Source organism: Pseudorca crassidens, chromosome 2 (assembly GCF_039906515.1).
Source record: "Pseudorca crassidens isolate mPseCra1 chromosome 2, mPseCra1.hap1, whole genome shotgun sequence".
In the NCBI taxonomy this organism is placed as follows: Eukaryota; Metazoa; Chordata; class Mammalia; order Artiodactyla; family Delphinidae; genus Pseudorca; species Pseudorca crassidens.
Genome location: NC_090297.1, coordinates 47043864 through 47065893, shown reverse-complemented (window position 1 = coordinate 47065893; position 22030 = coordinate 47043864).

Below are 22030 nucleotides of genomic sequence, written 5' to 3'. Positions count from 1 at the left end.
TAAGAAAAGAGAGGGAAAGCTTTGAGATTAGCAGTCAAATATGACTATGAGTTTAAGGTATAGTTCTTTTTTTTCCACTATCAATACAAATGCTGCCGTTTTGTGTTAGATTAACTAATACGGTTATTTCTGTCATAAAAATGTCTAGTGACAATGTGTTATGGTTGAAACAGGGGGAAATAATGTTTACTGGTGACCTACAAAGACTATGATGTGGAACCAGGCCACACATACACAAATACATACACACACACAGATACAAACACATAATTTTGTTTAACAGAGGGTCCAACAATGCAATAATTTGGCCAGGGCTAGACAGTTAATTGCAGAGACGAGATTTAAATAGATGTTTGTTTGGTTAAGAGCTAGATTTGACACAGGATGTCTGGGTTTGGTCCACCAATAATTACCTGTGTGACCTTGATTTAATCATTTTCTCTGGCCTCAGTTTCCTCATCTGTAAAATGGAAACAGTGATACTGCCTCTATCTTGGTGTGCTTTGAGAATTAAATATGATAATGCATATAGTGTACATAGCATAGCATAGTGTCTGACACATAGTGACCACTCTAAACATTAGTTCCTAGTATTTTTATCCCACTCCATTTTCCTTAAAATGAGTATTAGTAAAATTGATGTTCAACCTAATTCTGTCACTAACAACAAAAGTTGTGCAAATCTGAGGAAGCCATTTTCAAGCTCTGACCTTTAGCTTTTTTCATCTGTGAAATGGAGATAATAATTCTTTCCCAGACTCTTTTGCAGGTTGTTTTGAAAAGAATTAAGTGAGATTAAGAGGTCAAAAATACTCTGTGCACAAATATGATATATATATGTTTCACATTCCTAAGAATTCATCTGTTTTGGGATTAAGGTATTGTCTTGTTTAAAGTTTTGATTTATTTACACGTCTTCTTATATAATTTTAAGTGTCTCCAGGAAAGGGTGTGCAAGTGATGTTTGAAACTCATCATTGCTTTCAATGTTTCCTCTTTTTCCTAGTGAAACGCTCAATTTAGCAGTAGAGCAAACTGGACACTTTCTCACCATTTGTTTCTCCAGACGAAGGAAGGGACGGTAACTTGGAGTCTTGAGCTGACGTAGAGGATGTTTCTTGATATCTTCAACTTGAACTTGTCTCATTTGACAGGAGAGGCTGACTTCTGCTTCCAGATCAGTTCTTTCAGTAAGGATCCACTTGTCAGAGACTGCATTTCATTTAGTGATCTTCCAGGCACCTCAAATCCTTTGTGGAAAGAGCTTGATCATGGTTATAAATATAAAGAGACAAAAATAGCAACTTTCCTTGTGGTTGAGTACAACAAGTTAATTCAGCATAGGCAGAATGAATTGAATTTGTGGAAGTTATCCCACCATATTATGATTTAAATGATTAATTGAAAGCCAGAGGATACATTACCCTTGCAAAAGAATTCTGAAATTTCTCTTTAGTTTACTCTTTTTTCTCTACCCTCTGGATTCATCCTTTTTCACCCAGGCTATTGCTGCAGTCTCTTAAATACACCCTCTCTAAATGTCTAGCCATTTTACAATCCAGTGTCCACCTGGTTGCCTGAGAGGGACATTTTTTATGTTACAGATCTGAGCAGGTTACTCTTTCAATTTCTCCCCATTACCTACAGGACAAAAATGCACACCTTGTGCATAACAGTGCTCACAAGAAAGATTAGCTTTCTACATCCCTTCATTGCTTAGCATGACACTGAAGGCTTTCAGTCTAGCTCTGCATGCCCTGACATTTCATATTCCTTGATCTTTTCCACGTTTACAAATTCTCAGCCATCCGAAATGTTTTGATATTCCCCAAAGAAGGTTTAAACTTCCATACTTCCATGCCTTTTTCCATTTTTTTCTCTCTTCCCTGCCTGTCAAATTTGTCTCCATCTTTCCAGAATCAGCTTCTTGTGCTGCAATTTTGTGAAGACTTACTTGTCTGCCCTCCTTCCACTGGGCAGGTTCAGCTCCCCTACCTCTTGCTTTCAGAGCACCTGGTACGTAGGCATCTCTAAGATTGTCTTGAGTATTAGCCTGCAGTGTTTGTGCTCGTCTGCCTCTCCCTTTAGACTGTGAGTTCCTTGAGGGTAGAGACTGCCTATCTTTTATTATTTGAGTCATTAGTGCCAAAAATATTTCCTGGCACAGAGTGTTAGACCGTAATGGCTCAGTGCTTAAACTACGATTCAGACAGGCTTGGGTGGGAAGTCCAACGTCATTACTCACTAGTTGTGTAACCTTGGGAAATTTACCTAATTCCACTTGACGTCAGCTTTCTCATCCGTAAAATGTAGACAAAATACCTATCTCACAAGGATGTTCTCAAAATCAAATAAGTTAATATATGTGTTAACTTTTAGAAAGCATCTGGCACGGTGACTCTGAACTCACTATTAGCAATTATTATTTATCGGTTTTATTATTATTGCTAGCTCTCACAATTGTTGGGAAGATTGCAAAAGACTGCTCATACCTAGGAAGCGTTTGGCGTAGTAACTGGCATGGAATACATGTTCAATGTAGATTAGATGTTTTTATCATTATTGCTTTTATTATTAAAAATTGTTGAAGAGATGAATTTCCTGTTTCCTTAGCTATTGCCCATCAGAAACCATCCCTGGAAGTTGTGCTAGTTCCAAAACTCAGTATGTCCAAAATTTATCATAATATTTCCCTTAAAACCAGCTGATGTGAAAATGCTTGCTTGAGTAGCCACTTAAATACTTTCTTCTTCCCTCTCTCCCTCCCTTCATGACTCCTTCCCCCTTTCCTCTCTCCTTCCTCTTCCGATTTCTTCCCCAATTATCCCATCTTAGTCACCTTTCTCTTGGTGTTTTGGGCTACAATCCCTGAAATTACTTTAAACTCTGCCTCTCCTTTCCCTAGACATGATATTTCACTGATTTCCATGATTTCAGGCTTTGAAATATGTCTGGGATACGTATATTTGTTTCCTTTCCTATAGCCATTTCTTTGTTGAGGTTCACATCACCTGCCACCTGGATCACTTCCTGTTATTCTGCAGCCCCTCCAGGGTAGGGACCCAGCATCACCACAGTGCTGGGCACATAGCGAGGCATCAAAACCAGAACTGCCAAAGGAGCATACAGGAACATTAATGAGTGAAGCCAACCGGGGAGCCATGGTGACCATGACATATGTGGTCCTGTCTTATCTATAGGAAAATGTCACTATACAGGAAAGTGCCTGCCCATTGCTTCCATGTGGGAATGCTGGTGTCGCTGGACCTTCTGATATTTTAGGAAAAACTGCTAATCTGTACATGTAATCTACTGATTTGTAAATGATGGCAACTACTTCAAATTTTAAAATCCCATTGTTTGGGCTGGACAAGCCAGGTCAGTTCTGGCATACAAGTAGAAAGGCCATGATGTCTAAGAAGGTGCTCAAGAGATGTTTACAAGAACAAATGGATCCAGGACGCATCCCTCTCCTAAGCCTTTGCTCAATCTCTTTCTGCCTCCTGGATTTCCCCCTCTTAATTAATCCCATCTCAGAGTCCTGTGTATGTTTCTCTTTCTTCACACCTTTCATGACAATTGCTCATACCAGTTGAGAACCTACTGTGTTCCAAGCACTAAAGGTGAATTGATAATAAGGAAACATTATCCCTGAAACATTTGACAGGATCACAGACAAAGCCAGGCCGTTTATGGTAGTGTCAGATAGAAACAATAATGCTCCAACTATTTTGAAAAATCTAGCTCTCTTTTCTTTGGTACCATTGTCCTTGGAGGATAATTGTGAGTTAAATTGGATGTCCATGATTGAACTATAAGTCTTTCACATTTTACTAGTGTTTAATCAGATTGTAGATTCCTCAATGGCAAGGAACTCACATTAAACATGATTTATATTCAGAGCTCCTATAGATCAGCAGATAGGCAGGTATATAAATGACAACAAATAATTACCTACAAGTCAGTTAGGACAGGGAGTTGGTTAGTTATTAGATTTAGTTAGGAGGGGAATAATATTAATGCAAAATTTACATGACAGTCTTTCAAAGTAGGGCCGTGGGTCCACTGATTAGAGTCACAGTCGACTCTCTTGAATGGGTGTACTCATAAGCGCTAATATTTTCAGTTTCTTTAAAGTGAAGCAGGATATAAAGGACATTTTTGTGAAGAAACTTGAATGTGTAGGCCGTCTAGATTTTTATAATTTTCTTCTAGTTTTTTACAATGTTTTTTCTTGCTACTAATTTGCCGATAGTGTCTTTTACCGCATTGTCTTTAAACAGTGTTGTATAGCAATCATCTGTATTTTTATATAAACACAAATATCTGTATAAAAACATATATTTTTTTTGTTTTCTTGATATTTAATTAATTTTTATAATGGCTTTCAGAAATACAATTAGAATAAAGAGTATGGGAACAAATATCATTGACTTTTTTTTTTTGATGATGAGAAACAATGCCGTATTTTATTTTATTTTATTTTATTTTTTGCGGTGCGGGCCTCTCACTGTTGTGGCCTCTCCCGTTGCGGAGCACAGGCTCCGGACGCGCAGGCTCAGCGGCCATGGCTCACGGGCCCAGCCGCTCCGCGGCATGTGGGATCTTCCCAGACCGGGGCACAAACCCGTGTACCCTGCATCGGCAGGCGGACTCTCAACCACTGCGCCACCAGGGAAGCCCTATCATTGACCTTTGATCAGCATATCACTGAACTGGGGGGAGATAGGTTCCTGATATGCTAAGGACAAATCCACTAGCATCGGACATCCTCTGTGCTATGGTGTGACTCCATCTTTTACAAAATGAATGGAAACTATTGATTCTATCAGGTCAGGCGAAGGTTTAGTTAAGACTGCTCGATTACTACTGATTGGATTCAGGTAGCATTTGTTGGATTCTTTGTAATAATAAAAGTAAATAATAATAATAATTATTTCTCACCTATTTATATGGTCAGTGGTATTTCCAAGGTGCATTTACTTATATTATCATACTCTCACGGAATCCCTATGAGTAAGCCATTTTTCCCTTTTGACAGATGAGGAATATAATTTTCAGACAGGTTGAAATGACTTCCCTAAGAGCTCATAGCTTGAAAATAACAAGAGTGGAGGCTAGAACCCTGTCCCAGTCTGACCAAGTCCAGGGCTCTTCTTGCTCCCCTACAACTAACTCTTCAAACCAGGCTAAATGAACTCCAAAGACCCTTTCAGCTCTAACACGCTCTGATTCTGTGATATATTTGCAATATCCTGTGTACATCATCCATTCTACTGCTAAGAGCTAGCTGGCCCTGTACAGCTCTGTGGCCACTGGCTTGACAAGGAGGGGAGAAAGAGATTAAGTAGAGGGACCAATTAGTTTCAGATTGGTTGGGTAAATTTTTCACAACATCTTTGAGTTTATCCCTCTATCCTTTGATGAATGACTCTTGCCTCTTTTTGACTGATTGATCTTGAGTGCTGGGTATTTTTCTCTCACCACATTAGCTGCCAGGTTTTTAGGCTATCCCCCTCCAGGAACAAGATGAGGTGAGATGTTAAGTTGTTTGTACGTATGACCTGACTGAGCAATGCAACCAGGCTGAATATTCAGAAAGCCCTTCTGTGCTTGGAGCCTGCTTTCATGTCTCGGAAATCCTGATTTGTTTCAGGGTAGGGAAAATCCAAGCCGGCTTGCAGAGTGGAAATTAAAATCTTAAAACTATGTATGAAAATCAAACATTCCAAATGGCCTGGTTTAAACATCACCCTCCGTCGTTGATCAAATGTAAAAGTTCTTGAAAAGAAGCAGGGGGATTTATGACTAGGTGTAGGACTGGGGGAAGCCTGGCGAATATTTATGGGTAACTTCAAGGAATTCCACTGACTGTGCTTTAGTCTGATTTTGTACCCTCCAGTTTCTGCTTTGGCAATTTCAAGCCTGCAAATGCTTATGGATTGAAAAATATTTTGGTTTGGCTGTATTCTGTTAACTTCTGAATTTGGTGGCGGGGGGTGGGAGAGACACTATATATATTTATTTGGACACATTTATCATGCTGTGTGTGAGTATGTGTGCATATGTTTTTATTCCTCTAGATTTATGTTTGTGACTTTCTTGAGGACAGGACCTTTGCTTTAACTATCTCTGTGCCCTCAGACTAATATAGTCTCTGAAAAATAGGAGGCACCCCATAAATGCCCTACCAATTCGTATTGTTTAGTTAACTTTTGTTGAGCACCTTTTTATGTTAGGTCCTGCGCTGGCTGCTAAGGGGTTATGTAGACACATGGAGAGAATGGGATTTTCAAAATAAACTGTACTTTAAAATGTAAAGGAATATAATTGAAAAGGCCAAGCCTAAAAACAGCTAGGCTTATACATTACAGTTGATTCCTGAACGACTTGGGGCACTGACCCTCTGTGCAGTTGCAAGTCCATGTATAACTTATAGTCGGCCCTCTGTATCCACGGTTCCTCCGTATCTGTGGTTCCGTATCCAGAGATTCAGCCAGCTGGGGATCGCGTCGTGTAGTACTGTAGTATTCACCATCGAAAAAAACCTCTATAAGTGGCCCATGCGGTTCAAAAACATATTGTTCAAGGGTCAGCGGTAATCCCCTTTTTTGCAGCCTTCAATAACTAGCCCTACAGGGGTTCATCATTCCATATACGTATCTCAGGTGTATTAGGAAGAGGCAGGGAAGCCAGTCAGTTTTATTCTCCTAATGATTGATGAAGAATCAGATAGATGTACACATACAACACTGGCTGTTGGATGGGCTGGTGACAATGGTATAAACACCATCAACAAATTCCAAAGCACAAATACCAAAGTTTTAGGTATTTCCATGTAAATTATCTTACTTAATCCTCTCAAACGCTTTGCAGGACTGGCATTATTATGTATATTTTTAAAATGCTGTTCCTATCCCTAGAAGATCTGTCTTCCCTTTTTAATCCGTTAAACACACCTCATCTTTCAGGAGCCAACCCCAATGACACCCCTTCTGTGATTCCTTTTCCTCTAATTCCAGCCAGATTCATAGGCTCCTTCCTTTCTGCTTCTGTAAGACTTTGTATATACCTCAAGCATGGTACTCAAGCAATTAAAGTCCTTTCTGCATGTTGGACGATGAGCTCCTCAAAGCAGCTTCCCCATCATTTTCCCCATCACATAACTAGCACTTCTACCTACCCAGTTGCTCAACCTGGAACTCTAGGAGCTTTTCTTGCCCCCTTCTCTACCCTTTCATTCCACATCAATAAGTCACCAAACCCTCTGCATTTTAACCCCAAATAAACTCCTCTCCAAACTCCTCTCATCTGCACTGCCCTCACTTTAGTTCTCATCAACCTCGCTCGTCTCTTCAGACTGTGGTGACAGCCTCCTAACGGGTCTTATTGCTTCCACTCTCATGGCTCATGCGGTTCCCTTGCTCAAGGCGGTCCAGTAAATTTCCATTGCAGCTAAACTAAAACGCAAAGATCTTAACAGCGCATTTGGTATCCTGTGTGATCTGGCTTCTCCCCACCTCTCCAGCCCCATCTTACTGCTCTCTAAAATAGTTTGGCCTCTTCTTTGCCAAGTGCTTTTCTACCTCATGCTGTTCCCTCTGCCTAGAATGTTCTTTCTGTCACTCTTCACCAAGCCATCTCTTGCTTACTCTTCAGATCTTAGCTCAAATGTTGCTTTCACAGAGTGAGCTTTACTAAGCTCCTGGGGTCCTCTTTAGAGAATTCTGTTCTTTTTCTTTATAGCATCAATCAAAACTTGTATGCATGCATGAGTGTATGTATTTGCTTATGTCTGTCTCCACCGCTGGAATGCAAGATTTGTTGGGGAAGAGTGTATCCGTTTGTTGTTTTTTCACTATTACACATCAGTACTAAGTTAGTGCATGAGTGTACAGTGGGAATTTACCAAATAGTTATACAAATTAAATGATCGAATTATAAAAAATAAATTCTTCATGTATGATTATCACACCAATACTATTGAATGGGTCCCTTATTTTTGTTTAGAGTGTTTCTCCGTGATAAAGGTAACCTAAATATCTTTTGTTAAATATCCATTGGCTGTCAGTTTCATTTGAGCCCCAACTTCCCCTCACCAAATAGCATTTGGAAGGTGCCAGTTGCCCCATTTATGAGAAGCACCCATCCGAAAATGTCCCTCTCCTGCCCATTCACCTGTAAGCGGTCCATCCCTGCACTCACCTGCCCCCAAACCCCCAGTGAAGACGGGTCTCTTCACTTCTGCGAGGGCTGTTCAGCAAGCCATTTTAGCCCCATTTCATAATGAGGAAACTGAGGCAAACAAGACGTGAAGTGACTCGGCTGAGGTAGAGCAAGGTCCCCGGGCCGCCTGTCGAAGAAGATGGATGGAACAGCGAGGGAAAGTGGAGAGGAATTCAAGCCACATGCTTGGCCCAGGCTGGTAGCAAGGCCTACTGCAGGTGACCACACGTAACCTCCTGTACTTGATCTGAAGTGCCCTGGTGTTCAGAGCAGGGAGCCCAAACACAGCCAACTTGTTGCCAACAGAGGAATTCTCACACTGAATATTTCCCAGACAACATTATTATTGAACGAAACCTAGCCAAATGAAAACACACATACAGTGGTTTCTTCTCATGCGTTTCCCTGCCTGTATATACATATATATATTTTCTCTTTTGTGTTCCTGACCACGCTGACATTATAGTTTTTACTTTGAGGAGATTTTAAAATAATTTCCCTGTAACTCATCCATCTTCCTGTCCTGAGGTAGGGTACATTTTCACATTTTCCAGCCAGTCTTAATGTAGCAGAAACAATCAGAGGTGCTGCTATGTCTCTAGGTGCTGGAGGAGAGGGCAGAGTTGGAGCAGGTGGGCTGAGCCAATAGAAAGAGCTGGGAAACAGGAAGCTGGAGAGGAATTTCCCCAGGTTGCCCTGTGCTGGAGCCCGGCCATGCTCCCTTGTGAAACCTTGCCAGGCACTGGTTTCCTACCCGATTCCTTCCTGGGCTTAAGATGTTGTTCCCCTCTTGGATCTTCCTTGCTCCCTGTCGCAGCCCCTCCGCCCATTCCCACACTGAACACTGCCTCCCATGTGTAAGACAGTACTGTCATCAAGCTCATTCCTGCTTCTTGCCCCAGATGCTGGCATGTTAGTTAGGCTGATGGCAAAGCGAGCATCAAATTTACAAAGATGCATCCTCCCCATCCCCACCAGTTTGCTCACTTTTGCAAGTAACCCAGGAGAGAGCTCCCTCTTAATATAAAACAAAACAAAAAACAAAACCAATAAACAAACCCCCACATCCTTCGTTGGTCCTAAAGAATCCGGGATAATTTCTTCCAACTTGTTTTCTCTTTATTTCATCGTTCCAATCATGAGTCCACGCAATCCACCGGTAACTTGAGTTCCAGATTATCTTCCTGAAGTTTATCTCTGAGAATATCCTTCAGACTACTTCTGTGATTTCCTCTGGGCCTTTGCTGAATGCTCTTCCCTTTTCCTTGAACGACCTTCCCTAGGATTTTCCTGCCATTACCGAATCCTCTACACTTAAATCTAATTCTTCCTCCTCCACCACAAAGCTTTCTCTGAGGACATTAGGGCTAGAGTCCGTGCTCCAACACTGGAGTTTCTGGGTTTGAACCCCAAGTTAGTCACTTGCTAAGCTGTGCAATGTAGAACTATTTGCTTAATCTGTGTTCTAATTGCCATATCTGTACAAAGAGAATAATGTTAGTATGTATTTCATAAGACTGTTGAGAAGATTAACTGAGTTAAAACGAAGGGGTTAGAATAGTTAAGTACTCAATATCATCCTGTCTACATGATCAAGCTGGACTTCCAGAAAAATTAGTAGAGTTTTCATTCACTCCTTAAATATTTTTCAAGGTTATTAATGTCCTAGGCACTTGATTAGGCACTGGAAAGAAGGTGCTCACAGCTGAGGATGCCGGTCTGCAGTAACGTATATTTGCCTCCTGTTCTCGCTCTCAGGTTGTAAAGGCTATGAAGGTAGAAACTTTCATTCCTTTCTGAAGACCCCACATAGTAGTTTCTTAGTGAATGTACCCTAGATTGAATTATATTTTTCTATGGATTAAAGAAATATCATAGAGACGAGCCTTGAAGGATCCATATTTTACCATCTAATTGTCCCTGATCTCATAGAAGATGTGGCTTTAAGGGTAACATTTGATAACATATGAAACTCATATTGCATGTAACAGGATAATGTACTAATGATATAACCACCGCCACCACCACTGGCATTGGTATCACCACCACCCTCACCCTCATGTATGCTGCCACCGTCATCAGCATCACCATTACCACCCCAAATTCCATCATGACAACCATAACCATTATGTACACTATCATCACCATCACCACTAACATTATCACCACCACCATGGCCACCACTATCACCACAAGCTCCACCACCATCATCACCATAAATATATGTAGTAATAATTATTATAATATTGACAAAACAAGTTAACAGACATTGCTGACTTTCGAGATTACCCAATAACTGTATCAGGTAGGGATTATTTTTATCTGCATTTGATGGGTGAGAAAGTGAGTTTCAAATGCAATCAATTTCTTAATTTATACATTTTTCCATTTTAGAAATGATACAATGATTTTGTGGAGTATGTTCTCTTTGTCCCTCCAGATCCACTTTTCACCCTTCTCCTTACCTGCTCTGTACCTCAAGAGGCTGACCTCAACAGACTGCATCATCTAGGTTCCCTTATTCTCTATCATTCAGCCAAGTTCAGCCAATGGAAGCCACTAGCAGGAGACTGGAAGGAGGGAGAAGAGAGATGAAAATGTTTATTCCCATTCACTCTACAGTTTTATAGAGGCTGTTCTTCCTATGGGACAGCTTTCTCCTGCAGCTCCAGTTTTCTCCTGGTTCCAGAAGCTGCTCCCTTCTCATTCTTCTGACTTAGGAATAGTAACAACTTCTAGTTATTACTAGACACCAGGTATTTTGTTGCTTCTCCTTAACCTGCTCACACCTCTGAGAGTAGTCCTGTAATTAAATACTTTTCAATGATCTCTTTGAGTATGCCACCTGTTTTCTGCTGAACCCTGAATGATGCAATATAATATACAATATAATATACAGTACAAAATATAATATACAATCTTAAAAACAGGAAGGAAGGAGAATAAGGGAAAGAAGGAAAGAGGAAGGAAGGAAGGAAGGAAAGAGGAAGGAGGAAGGAAGGAAGGAAAGAGGAAGGAGGAAGGAAAGAGGAAGGAGGAAGGAAAGGAAATACAATCAAATTTCTACCACCAAAATAAAATCACTATTATAATTTTAGTGTGTTTATCTTTAGTTTTTGCTTTCTATGCATTTTTAATGTAGTTGTTACTGTGGCATGCATGCAATTATGTTTCCTAGTTTTGTCACTTCATTAAGTTGTCCAGTCATTTTTTAACATTGCTTGGTTTTCATAACCACAATTTTTAATGACTGAATAATATTCTGTTGAGAGTTCTTTTAAATTTTTTGGTTATAAATGATGCTTTTTCCATATTTCAGTTTTACTTATGATAGGTTCCCTGAAGTACGATTTTGGGGGTCAAAGGAAATGAATATATTTTTACTCTCAATCTTATCCCCAAACTTCAAATCAAGGGATTTTATTTTAGAAGTTAATATCAGTCTCATTCTTTAAAGGGGAGGTTTAAAACATCTATGATTATTCTCATAATTGTTTTGTTTCATATGGCTTTTGCTTCCTATGTATTTTTTCTTGCTATTTTCTCCATCTTTTGTTTTCTAGACTCAGTGCTAAAGTTGCTTTCATGATTTGTAAGGTAAACATTCTTGTGTTTTACTCCAATTGTGACTTTCTTAAAGTTTTTTGCAGTTTAAATCATTTGTAAGCTAATAATTAAAAGTAAAATCATACCAAAGCTTTGATATTTTGTGCACCATGGGTTTCTGTTGCATCAGTTTTTATTTTTAAAAATATTGCTTTATAAAATAATTTTTATCTTGATAATTGAGTTTGGGGGGCATCCCCTTAAATTTTACTCCTGAGGCAAGTGTCTCACATGCCTCACCCTAATCCTGGCCCTGAGCCTCATCTCTTATTCATTTTGGCACCTCCAGTCCTTAGCATGGGTTTAGCACCTAGAAGGCATATGGTAACTCCTGTTTGCTTGTTGAAGTGATTTATTATGCTACATCTTACATATGGAGTATTTTGAAAGAGAGACTGTCTAGCTGATTGGCATGAATCACTTCCCTGTCCATAGAAACAGACTTTCCCTTGCCCTCCACTGCCCAGTATCTGAGTAAACGAAGCATTTCTGAGGCAAAGGCTTTTGTAAATGTGCCTTAGAGCACTCTGTTTGATTATCCATTTTATTATGATTGCCTTCCCTTACACAAATACTATCTAAATATTATGACAAGAAATAAAAACAAAACAAAAATACTGGAAGATGAAAAAGGAAAACCAACAATCCGTTCTTCTTTCTCCAGGATTAAACGTTGAGCAAAAGTATAAAACAATTACGGTTTCACCTAATTGACAGCAGCTGTGCAAATAGATGAGCACACTGGGAGATTGGTGTCCCCCCATCCTACCCCAGGAGCATCTTGATATCTGGATTTGTTTCACTTTGCCCGAAGCAAGGTGTGTGTAGGAAGAATGAAACCAGGCTCACTGGTTGAGAGGGGAAGGGATATATCCTTTCATAACAGTGGAACTGGAGCTTGAGCCCATGGGATTTGATTATTTTGAGGTTCCAATCTCCAGGACTCCCTTGTGAGCAGAAAAGGACTATCAGGTGTCAGAACAGGCTAGTGAAGGTCAGAGCAATGGTCTGCTTTCTAGGCTTCATCTTATATGGGAATTTTATGAATTTTGGTTAAAGTATTTCAGACATTTTACCATTGTTGTGCTCTGGTTTTATCCTTAGAAGTATGTGTGGTTATCCTCATTCTATAGGTGAGGAGATGGGGGTTTAGAATGGTTGATGGCTGAAGGTTAAACAACTTCTCTAACTAGTGGTGTGGAATTTGGGATTTGGATCTTCATTGCTTGACTCTGAAACCCATGGTCTTTCTATGATATCATGCTCCACAACCAGTATTATCTTCAGGGTAGAGGAATGCAGCGTCTACCTTTTCCACTTACTTCTATCTCCTACCTACTTTCTAAACCTCCATCCTTGCCTCCACTCTCCTGCATACAACTGCCCCATTGTCTTATCCTTATTATCTGCCTCTTTCAGCAGAGGTTTCCCTTGTGGTCTGAAATCCTTTTTAGAGCCTTGGAGGTTTAAGGCTGAAAGGGGTCACCAGGAAGGGCGTCCACAAAGGGAGGAGCCAATGAGTCTTGTTGGTTTTTGGAAGATCCCTAGCACTCTAGAAGAGCACTTGGTATATAAAAAGGTGCCAAATACCTGTGTATTAAATAAAATTTTAAAACACACACACAAGGACCTTGATTTTTACAATTTTATTTAATGATTATTATAGTGATTTCATAAATTAAATTTTTACTAAAATTCTTGTTAGTGTTTTCTCAGATCCCAGCATGATATATTACACTTAAGATTTCCTAGTTGAATTTTAGCTAACAGAATCTTGGGTCTTCACCTGCCACAGTGTGTATTAAAAAAATATAATCAGGAAATTAAAAATAGAACTACCATATGATCCGGCAATTCTACTGCTGGGTAATTTATATATAGGAAATGAAAAAAACTAACTAGAAAAACTACCTGCACCCATTACAGCATTATTCACAATAGCTAAGACATAGAAACAATCTAAATGTCCATCCATATGAATGGATAAATAAAATGTGGTACATATATAAAATAGAATATTATACAGCCATGAAAAAGAAAAAATTCTGCCATTCACAGCCACATGGATAAGGCTTGAGAGCATTATGCTAAGTGAAATAAATCAAACAGAGAAAGACAAATACCATTTGATCTCACTTATATATGGAATCTAAGGGGGAAAAAAAAAAAAAACAACCACCAACAAAAAAAGCAACAACCAAAACTGAGGTCATAGATACAGAGAACAGATTGGTGGTTACCAGAGGTGGGGAATGGGTGGTGGGCAAAATGTGTGAAGGTAGTCAAAAGATACAAACTTGCAGTTACAAAATAAATAACTCCTGGGGATGTAATGTACAGCATGGTGACTATAGTTAATAATACTGTATTTTATATTTGAAAGTTGCTAAGAGAGTAGACTTTAAAAGTTCTCATCACAAGAAAAAAATTGTAACTATCTGGGGTGATGGATGTTAACTAAGCTTATTATGTGATCATTTCACAATATGTATATGTATTGAATCATTATGTCAGTACACCTGAAACCAACACAATGTTATATGCCAGTTATATCTTAATTTAAAAAAAGCCCCTCCCTGATGGGATTATGGGCAAGGGGAGAAGTCCCAGAGTGACTGTGATAACGGTGCTCTTATACTGGCAGAGGGCAGTGCTCACTCCATAGGAACTGTGGAGCATCCCTATTTGGCTTCTCCTGGAAGCAGCTCTGGGAGATCCCAGGAGCAACAGGCTTGTGGAGAAAAGGATAGAGAAACAAACTTTTGCTTAATGAAAGAAAGAGCTTTCCAGGAACTAGAGCTTCCCAAAGATGGAATGGGCCACCACAGAGAGCAGTGAGCTCCCTGTCTTCAATATTATTTAAGGAGATCCCACATAAAGATCTGTTGGGGAGCTTGGAGAAGGAGTTTCTCCTGAAACCTTGAAGTCCCTAACTTGTGGGTTCAAAGAATGACACCCCCCCATGAAAAAAAATACGAGAAAAGTAGACAATGCAAATAAAGAAAGCTTTAAAAAAATAATTGGTCTGGAATAAGCCAGGAAGGTTAAAGCATGAAAATATATCTTGTCTCTATTGGACTTAGCATCTGTGCAAGGTCAGGGCATGAGGCACTGAGTCCAAAGCTCTGAACTTGGAATCAGAAGTTCTGGCTTTTTTGAAACACTGATCAGCAATTTGACCTTGGACCAGTCCCTTGCCCTCTCTCAGCCTACATTTTCTCTTATTTTAAAATGAGATGATTGAGACACCTGATAGATATCTCAGGTTCCACTCAACTCTAAAAGGATTGATTCTGAGGTAGCATGTGCTTATAAGTAGGAAGAGTTTATACTCTCAGAGATGGTGTATGTCAGCTTTGGAAGGTAATAATGTAAAATGATCTCCTGCAAACTGATTCCCTTCACACACATCCTAGAGCTGGGTCAGTGGTGGTGGTGACTTTCATATCCCAGAAACCCCTTGAATAGTGCCTTACATACTCAGTCCTAGGGACATGTTTGTGTGGAAACATGACTTGCAGGTTTTGAACCAAACCCAACAAAATGTTTCAGCCTTGCTCTTGGCAAAGTCCTTCTTTCCCTGCTCCCTAATAAAGGATTGGAAAGCCCAGAGAGGTCTCACATGGCTCTTCTTGGCTGTTGCCTCCCTCTTTAAACAATGGCTGGATGTGTTCTGTAGGAAGAAAAGGAAACATATGGATTGAATTTCCCCCAAGTGCACTGTGGCCTAGGAGTGGATTGGGGGATGGGTGTGGGGGAGAGTAGAGAGGAAGGCTTTGGCACAGCACACCGGGGAACTTAGTGAAACCTGGGTCCCATGAGAAGTAGTGGGGTGAGGGCAGAGGGTCAATGACTAGCCATGGCCAGGTGTACTCTGAACTGGCTGCAGTGGGACAGACCTTTACAGCAGACCCTTGGAAGTGGAGGAATATGTAGAGTGATGTTGTAATGGGAAACGGGGAGAAGATGCAGTTGTCAAGTCAGGCAGAGGCAACCAAAATTTCTGAAGAGTCCTCAGTGGTCTGAATGTTGTGGGATCCTTCCTGAGGAAGGCAGGTCTGGCTCTATTCTGTGCCTTGTGCAATGGGATTGGAAATATGAAATTTCATTAAGTTTAATCAGAGCACCATTAAACAACGTGTGTTAATCCTACATCTGTTGCCAAATTACTCAGAGCTCATCAAATGGAGAGTCATACTGGGGCCTCTCATTGGCATTGCAGATACATCTGCAGATGGCAACTTGGAGGGCAAGAAAGAGAGAGGTGGGATTATTTGAGAGTTATAAGTGCATCTTTGTGCTTCCACCCACAAAGCCCTCTCATACTTCTCTGTCTTCGTGACCAATGTTGCCTTCCCCTTTGATGTCTGAGTTTCCTGCCATGATGCCCATGCTAGCAAGATCATGATCCCCCAGGATTGACAAGTCATATAAAACTCCCTTGTCACATGTACACGAGATTTGGGAATAATCTGTAGCTTTACATGTACATCCCTTATTCCAGTCACCCATGAGCTTGGGGTTGCTGCCCCTTATTTCTGATCCTGGGTGCTTATTTCTGTCCTACTGGTCCAGAGTGAAATACTAAAAGCTGAGAAGTTGGCTGTTGGTCTGACTCCATCCTGGTACTCATTGGCCCTTTCCTCTGGGGAAGCTTGTACCTGACTTCCGTTATCTCCTTTAGAATGAATCTTTTTAGTTTACATGTAGCACCAAGAACAGTAAATGTCTAGAAGCCCAAATGACACGCCTTGCCTCATTTCTTTGTATCGGATTCTCCCTGGTCCTGGACTAGATTGAATCTTGTCCATCTCCTTTGGACCTCGTTTAGAATTGCCAGTTCTAATGGGAAAGGGGATGACTCCGCTGACCACCATCCTCTTCCCCAGCTCCTAAATATTTTTTGGTCTGGCTTTATCCCTTCTCAGAGATGGGAGCTCCCAACATACCATGTCATCAATGAACTCATCATTTAAGACTTATCCTAATGTTACTTGTTCTGTGAAGTCTGTCTTTCCTCATTCAGGAAAAATTAATGGCTTTGTTTCATGTGCTTCATACATCTATTTTGTGTTTATTATTATTGTATTATAATTACCTATGAACTACTTCCCAGAGCAGTGACTAGCATGGTTTATAACCGAATGATTATAGTGACACAGTTCTATTTTCATTCCTTGTAATCTGCCAGAGGGTATGTCAAGACAAAGGAAATCAATAAAAACTTCTCTACTGGATGAAATATTTAATGCAATGCCCTACTCTTACAGATGAGAAAACTGACCCTCAGAGGAGTTCAATGACTTAAACAGACCTTCAGTGAAATCTTTTAGGAGAAAGACCATGTCTGATTTATCTTTGCACTTCCGATGCCCAGCACAGCATCTGGCACACATTAGACAATCAATATACGTATTGTATTGAGTTGAAACAGAATTTTGGAAACCACAAATCTAGTTAGTGGCAAGGCTAGGGCTGTAAACAGGTACCTTGACTTTTAAACTCTTGGCCTGTAGTCAAGCTAAATCATAACTAAGATGCTCAAGGTACTACCAAAAAAAAAAAAAGTGACACGACAGCATCTCTTAAATTTTAATCTTGGCAGATAGTTCTTATCTATTTTTTCCTTTTAACCGGATATCCCTCTTTATTGTCCTGTACAAATCATGCAACACTTAAAATATGTGGTTGGCTTAACACTGAGAAAACCATTTCCTTTCCTTTTGATAAATATTCCAGATTTTGAAAAACACCTTCAAGTACCAAGTCTCTAATGAGGTTTATTCAAGAAAGGACATCTATAAAAAGTAAAGGTTTTTCATAGTCCTCCGGATAACTATTTCTGAAAATACTAGGTGCACACAGATGCTGAGAAATGTCTCAAGTGAGCAGAGTTAAATACAATGTTTAGAGGGGCTAGAACTACAAGAGGGTATCAAAAAGGAACAATGAATTATTTTGCTATATTTCCTCCTGTACACTAGAGGGCTCTGTGCCAATTATGGCTGCCTGTTTTCTTCCTGGAGATCAAAGGTCTAATTAAGCAAACTTTTTCTGTAAAGGGCCACTAAATATCTTAGGCTTTGCCAGCCATGTTATCTATCTTGCAACTACTGATTATAGCAAGAAAGTAGCCATAGACTATGTAAATGAATAAGCATGGCTGTGTTCCAATAAAACTTTATTTATGGACAATGCCATTTGATTCCACATAATTTTCATGTATCACAAAATAATATTGTTTTTTAAAAATTTTTTTAAACCATTAAAAAATGTAAAATTCATTCTTACCTCACAGGCTATACAAAAACAGGCAAGACAGATTTGGTTTGGGGACTATAGTTTGTCGACCCCAGGTCCAGTTAATAATACTACTAATGATGATGATGATGATGATGGTAATAATAATTTCCATTTACTGATTTCCTATTTTGTGGCAAGCACTATATCAATTTTCTCACCTGTTTTTCCAAATAAACCTTATATTTTAGAGCAATCCATTTTTCAAATGAGGAAACAAACAAAGAGATTATTTTGGTCAATGTCACAAACTTATTAAGTAGAAGAACTGAGAATGAAGTCTAGATCTGTTAGTCTTAGAAGCTATGCTCCTCACCATTATGCCATGTTGCTTCTTATTTTAAAATATGCAGTTTTAGACAGATCTTTTACTAATAAAACTGTGGTTTAGATTTGCAGTCTTTGGTGGAGAGAACACTCTACTGGGAATTAAGATACTGAGTCTTGGTACCAGCCATGCCAATAACTCCTCATGTATCCTTGACAACACTCTTGAATTTTCTGAGTGTTAGTTTCCTCATCTGTAAAATAGGGGTTAGAGAATGGCAGTTGTTTTCAAAAGCAGTGTTGATTTTGTCCCCCAGGGACATCTGACAACATCTGGATACATTTTTACCTCTATTTTGCCTCACATGACTGGCATCTAGTGGGCAGGGGCCAGGGATGCTGCTGAAAGTCATACAATGCACAGGACTGTGCACCCCACCCCGTGGCAAACCCTTAACCAATTCAAAATGTCAGTAGTGTCAAGGCTGAAAATCCCTGGATTGGGGGACCAATACAACTTCTTCTATTTCTGAGAATCTGATTTGTTATTTATTTCATTGAAATATAGTTGACCCTTGAACAACACGGGGGTTAGGGGCACTGACTCTGACTCCCACACAGTAGAAGATCCACGTACTGCTATCTCTGCCTCAAAAACAAAGGGACTGATAAATGACTCATCCAAGGGCAAGAATCTGAAACAGTTTGGGTAGAATCAGGACTCAAACCGTACTTCTTTTGATTCCATGTATTGTGATCTCTAATCGAACGCAAACATTCCCCCACCGTTAAAGATCTATAAAATGAAAAAACAGGTATATATTTATTTGAGAAAAAAAAAAAAACCCTGTGTATAAGTGGAACTGCACAGTTCAAATCTGTGTTGTTCAAGGGTCAACTGTATTTTTAGTTAAAATCCAAGTCACTTCTCTCTGAATCAGATTCTTCTTTTGTAAAACAAGAGAATTACACCATATAATCTCTGAGATTCTTTCCAGCTTTAAAATGCTCAAGCCTATGATTAACAGGGAAAGTTAAAAAATAAATGTTATGCTATTAAATCCAAGATAATAGAAATCATTTTATATTTTTGTCTCAAGAATCAGAGCTGCCCAACTCCCTCATCCTCACAGGGCAAAGGTTGCAAACTTGCAGTCTATGGGCTGAACCCAGGCTGCAGATGTGTTTTGTTTGGCCTATAGAGTGTATTAGATCTTTGTGAATTAGTGGCCAACGTGGATACTTCCAGTAAACGTCCACATTTCTGGCTTCTCTTGAAGAATCATAAGACTGAGCAATACTGGGCTTGATTTTTGCATAGTGATGGTGAGTCAAAGCTGATTAGAATCTGTCCCTTCAGATGGGGCTGAATTCTTCAGCTCACCAAGTTTCCCCACTCGCAGGTTTGAATTAGACCTGCCCACTTTCACTTATTTACCTTACCTCCCTCCCTCCCTTCCTTGTCCCTATAGGTGGTTGAGTTTGCTATTCCTGCCCTAGAATTCTCAGTCCACACATGGAGTACCCAGAAATATACAGGGTTGGCCACTCAGAATTGTTGGCCGCTTAGAATAAATGAAATAAATATTAAGCTCTGTAACTGGGTCTAAATAAACAAGCAGATGAGAACAGGATGGGGAGGAAAGTCTTCGCAGCAGCTTTTGAAAAAAAGCCCTAAGAGTTTTAATGGATAGTATCAGGCAATGGTGTTTGTGCCTGCCAACTAACTAATGTGATCCCTGGCTGCATTATTAGGAGTTCAGCATTCTGATGGGGATGAGGTAGTCCTGCTCTTCTCTCTCCTGCTCAGATGCATCTGAATCATCATGTTCATTTCTTGGCACTACACTCTAAGTGTGATTTTTAACAAGGCGTTGAGCAATGAATTGGTGAGATGACTCAGAATGTCTTTCTGTGAGTGAGATTGGCAAGAGTTGGGGCCATCGATTCTGGAAAAGGACTCAGGAAGCACAGGACAGATCTTTCCGAATATCACACAGTCATCCTGAGGAGGAGAGTCAGATCAACTCCATGACATCCCAGACATGCCTCAGACCCCTCACTAAGCTTCAGTTTTCTCACTTTTATAAGAAATCCTTTCCACAAAGGAAAATTAATCTTGAAACAAACAATGTAAATATGTAAAATAAATCAATTCAAATTTGATTTGATTATTTGAGTCAAGTAAACCAAATCAAATCAATACTCTGGTTGGGTGAGTGCAGAATGTCCAGAGCCCCAGCTGTTTAGCTCTTCCCTTCAGCCCTCTAAAGCCACATTGGAGAGCATTTTACAGAGCCTCTGGGATCCCATGCAGTGGGAAAAAAGCCTGATCTAGATTTCTAAGATCGCTACTAACTCCAAAGCCTTCATTTCCTGTAGCCTATGTTTTCTGGCTCTGAAACATCAGCACAGACTTTGGAAATTAGCTTGAGGATAAGATGGGCCATCAGAGGCAGGGGGAGAGATGGTCCCAGTGGAAGGAATAGTAAGAGCCAAGGAGACCTGGACAGTGTGTCTGCAACACACTTCATCTGAAGTGAATCGAGACCTCATGACAACTGTCTAGTAAGAAATGCAGATGGCAGCTTGGTCTTTGTTTCTTTAGGAACTCTTGAAGACTGTCTCTTTTAGACACTGGGGTTTTCTCTTTAACATCATTTGCCTTTTTAGTCCACTTCCATTTTGCAGTAGCCACGCAGTTTGAGGATTATCCCAGGGCTGGACCTGGCCCCTGGTTGGTTTAAACAGTTGTGATGATCCCTCCTTCTTGACAGTGATTGGTCCAGGGACCCAGGTATCAATGAATCAATGTTGATTAGGCTCCTGTAATGGGCATTGTTAAGGAATGGATGCGTCACCCAACTTGGGCAATGAGAAATTCGGGGAGTGTTTACTGAGGGGCCCTTTAGGAAAAGTTTCTTTGTTTATAAGAGAGACCCAAATGGAGAGACAGTTTATTTCTTTCTCTGGATATTTGGATGTGGTGATATGTGGTTGAGAGACCTATAGTTACTGCTGTCATTTTACTACTAGCAGTCATTTCACTACTTTCCATCTTTCCTTAGTATTTTAGGTAGTTCCCTTTGTGTTGTCTGCCTCTTCCAGCTTAATGAATCCTAGATGTTATGTTGGGTCATCCCAGCTGGAAAGAGTTCCTTCCAGTGACAGAAGAGCATGTTGAAGAGTATATTAGACGCATCTTATGTCCAACCTCAGATTCTCTTGGTTAGATCTTTTTCTTGAACTTCTGATTACCTGCTCCATCACAGCTGCTTCAGCTCTCTCTGTGCTGACCTACAGAGTTAAACTACCTGAGGCCGACCAACAACATGCCTGAAAGCATTTATGTCTCATAGCATTTCTGGACTCAGATGAAGACCAAGCTGCAGGCATGAGAGTGGCTTCCTGAGCAGCTGCTGCAGGGGCTGAGTAATGCAACCCAAGAGTGTGGAGTTAAATCCCTGGAAGGCAAACTTAGAGCAATAGAACTCAGGAGATATGAGGGATCTGGCAAACAAATTTACTCTCGTTTCCTCTCTCCAATAGACTGAATCAAGGAGTGTTTTCCCCCCTGAATAACCCATTTGGAGACATCTCATAAGCTGCCTCATATAGATGCTTTGCTGGA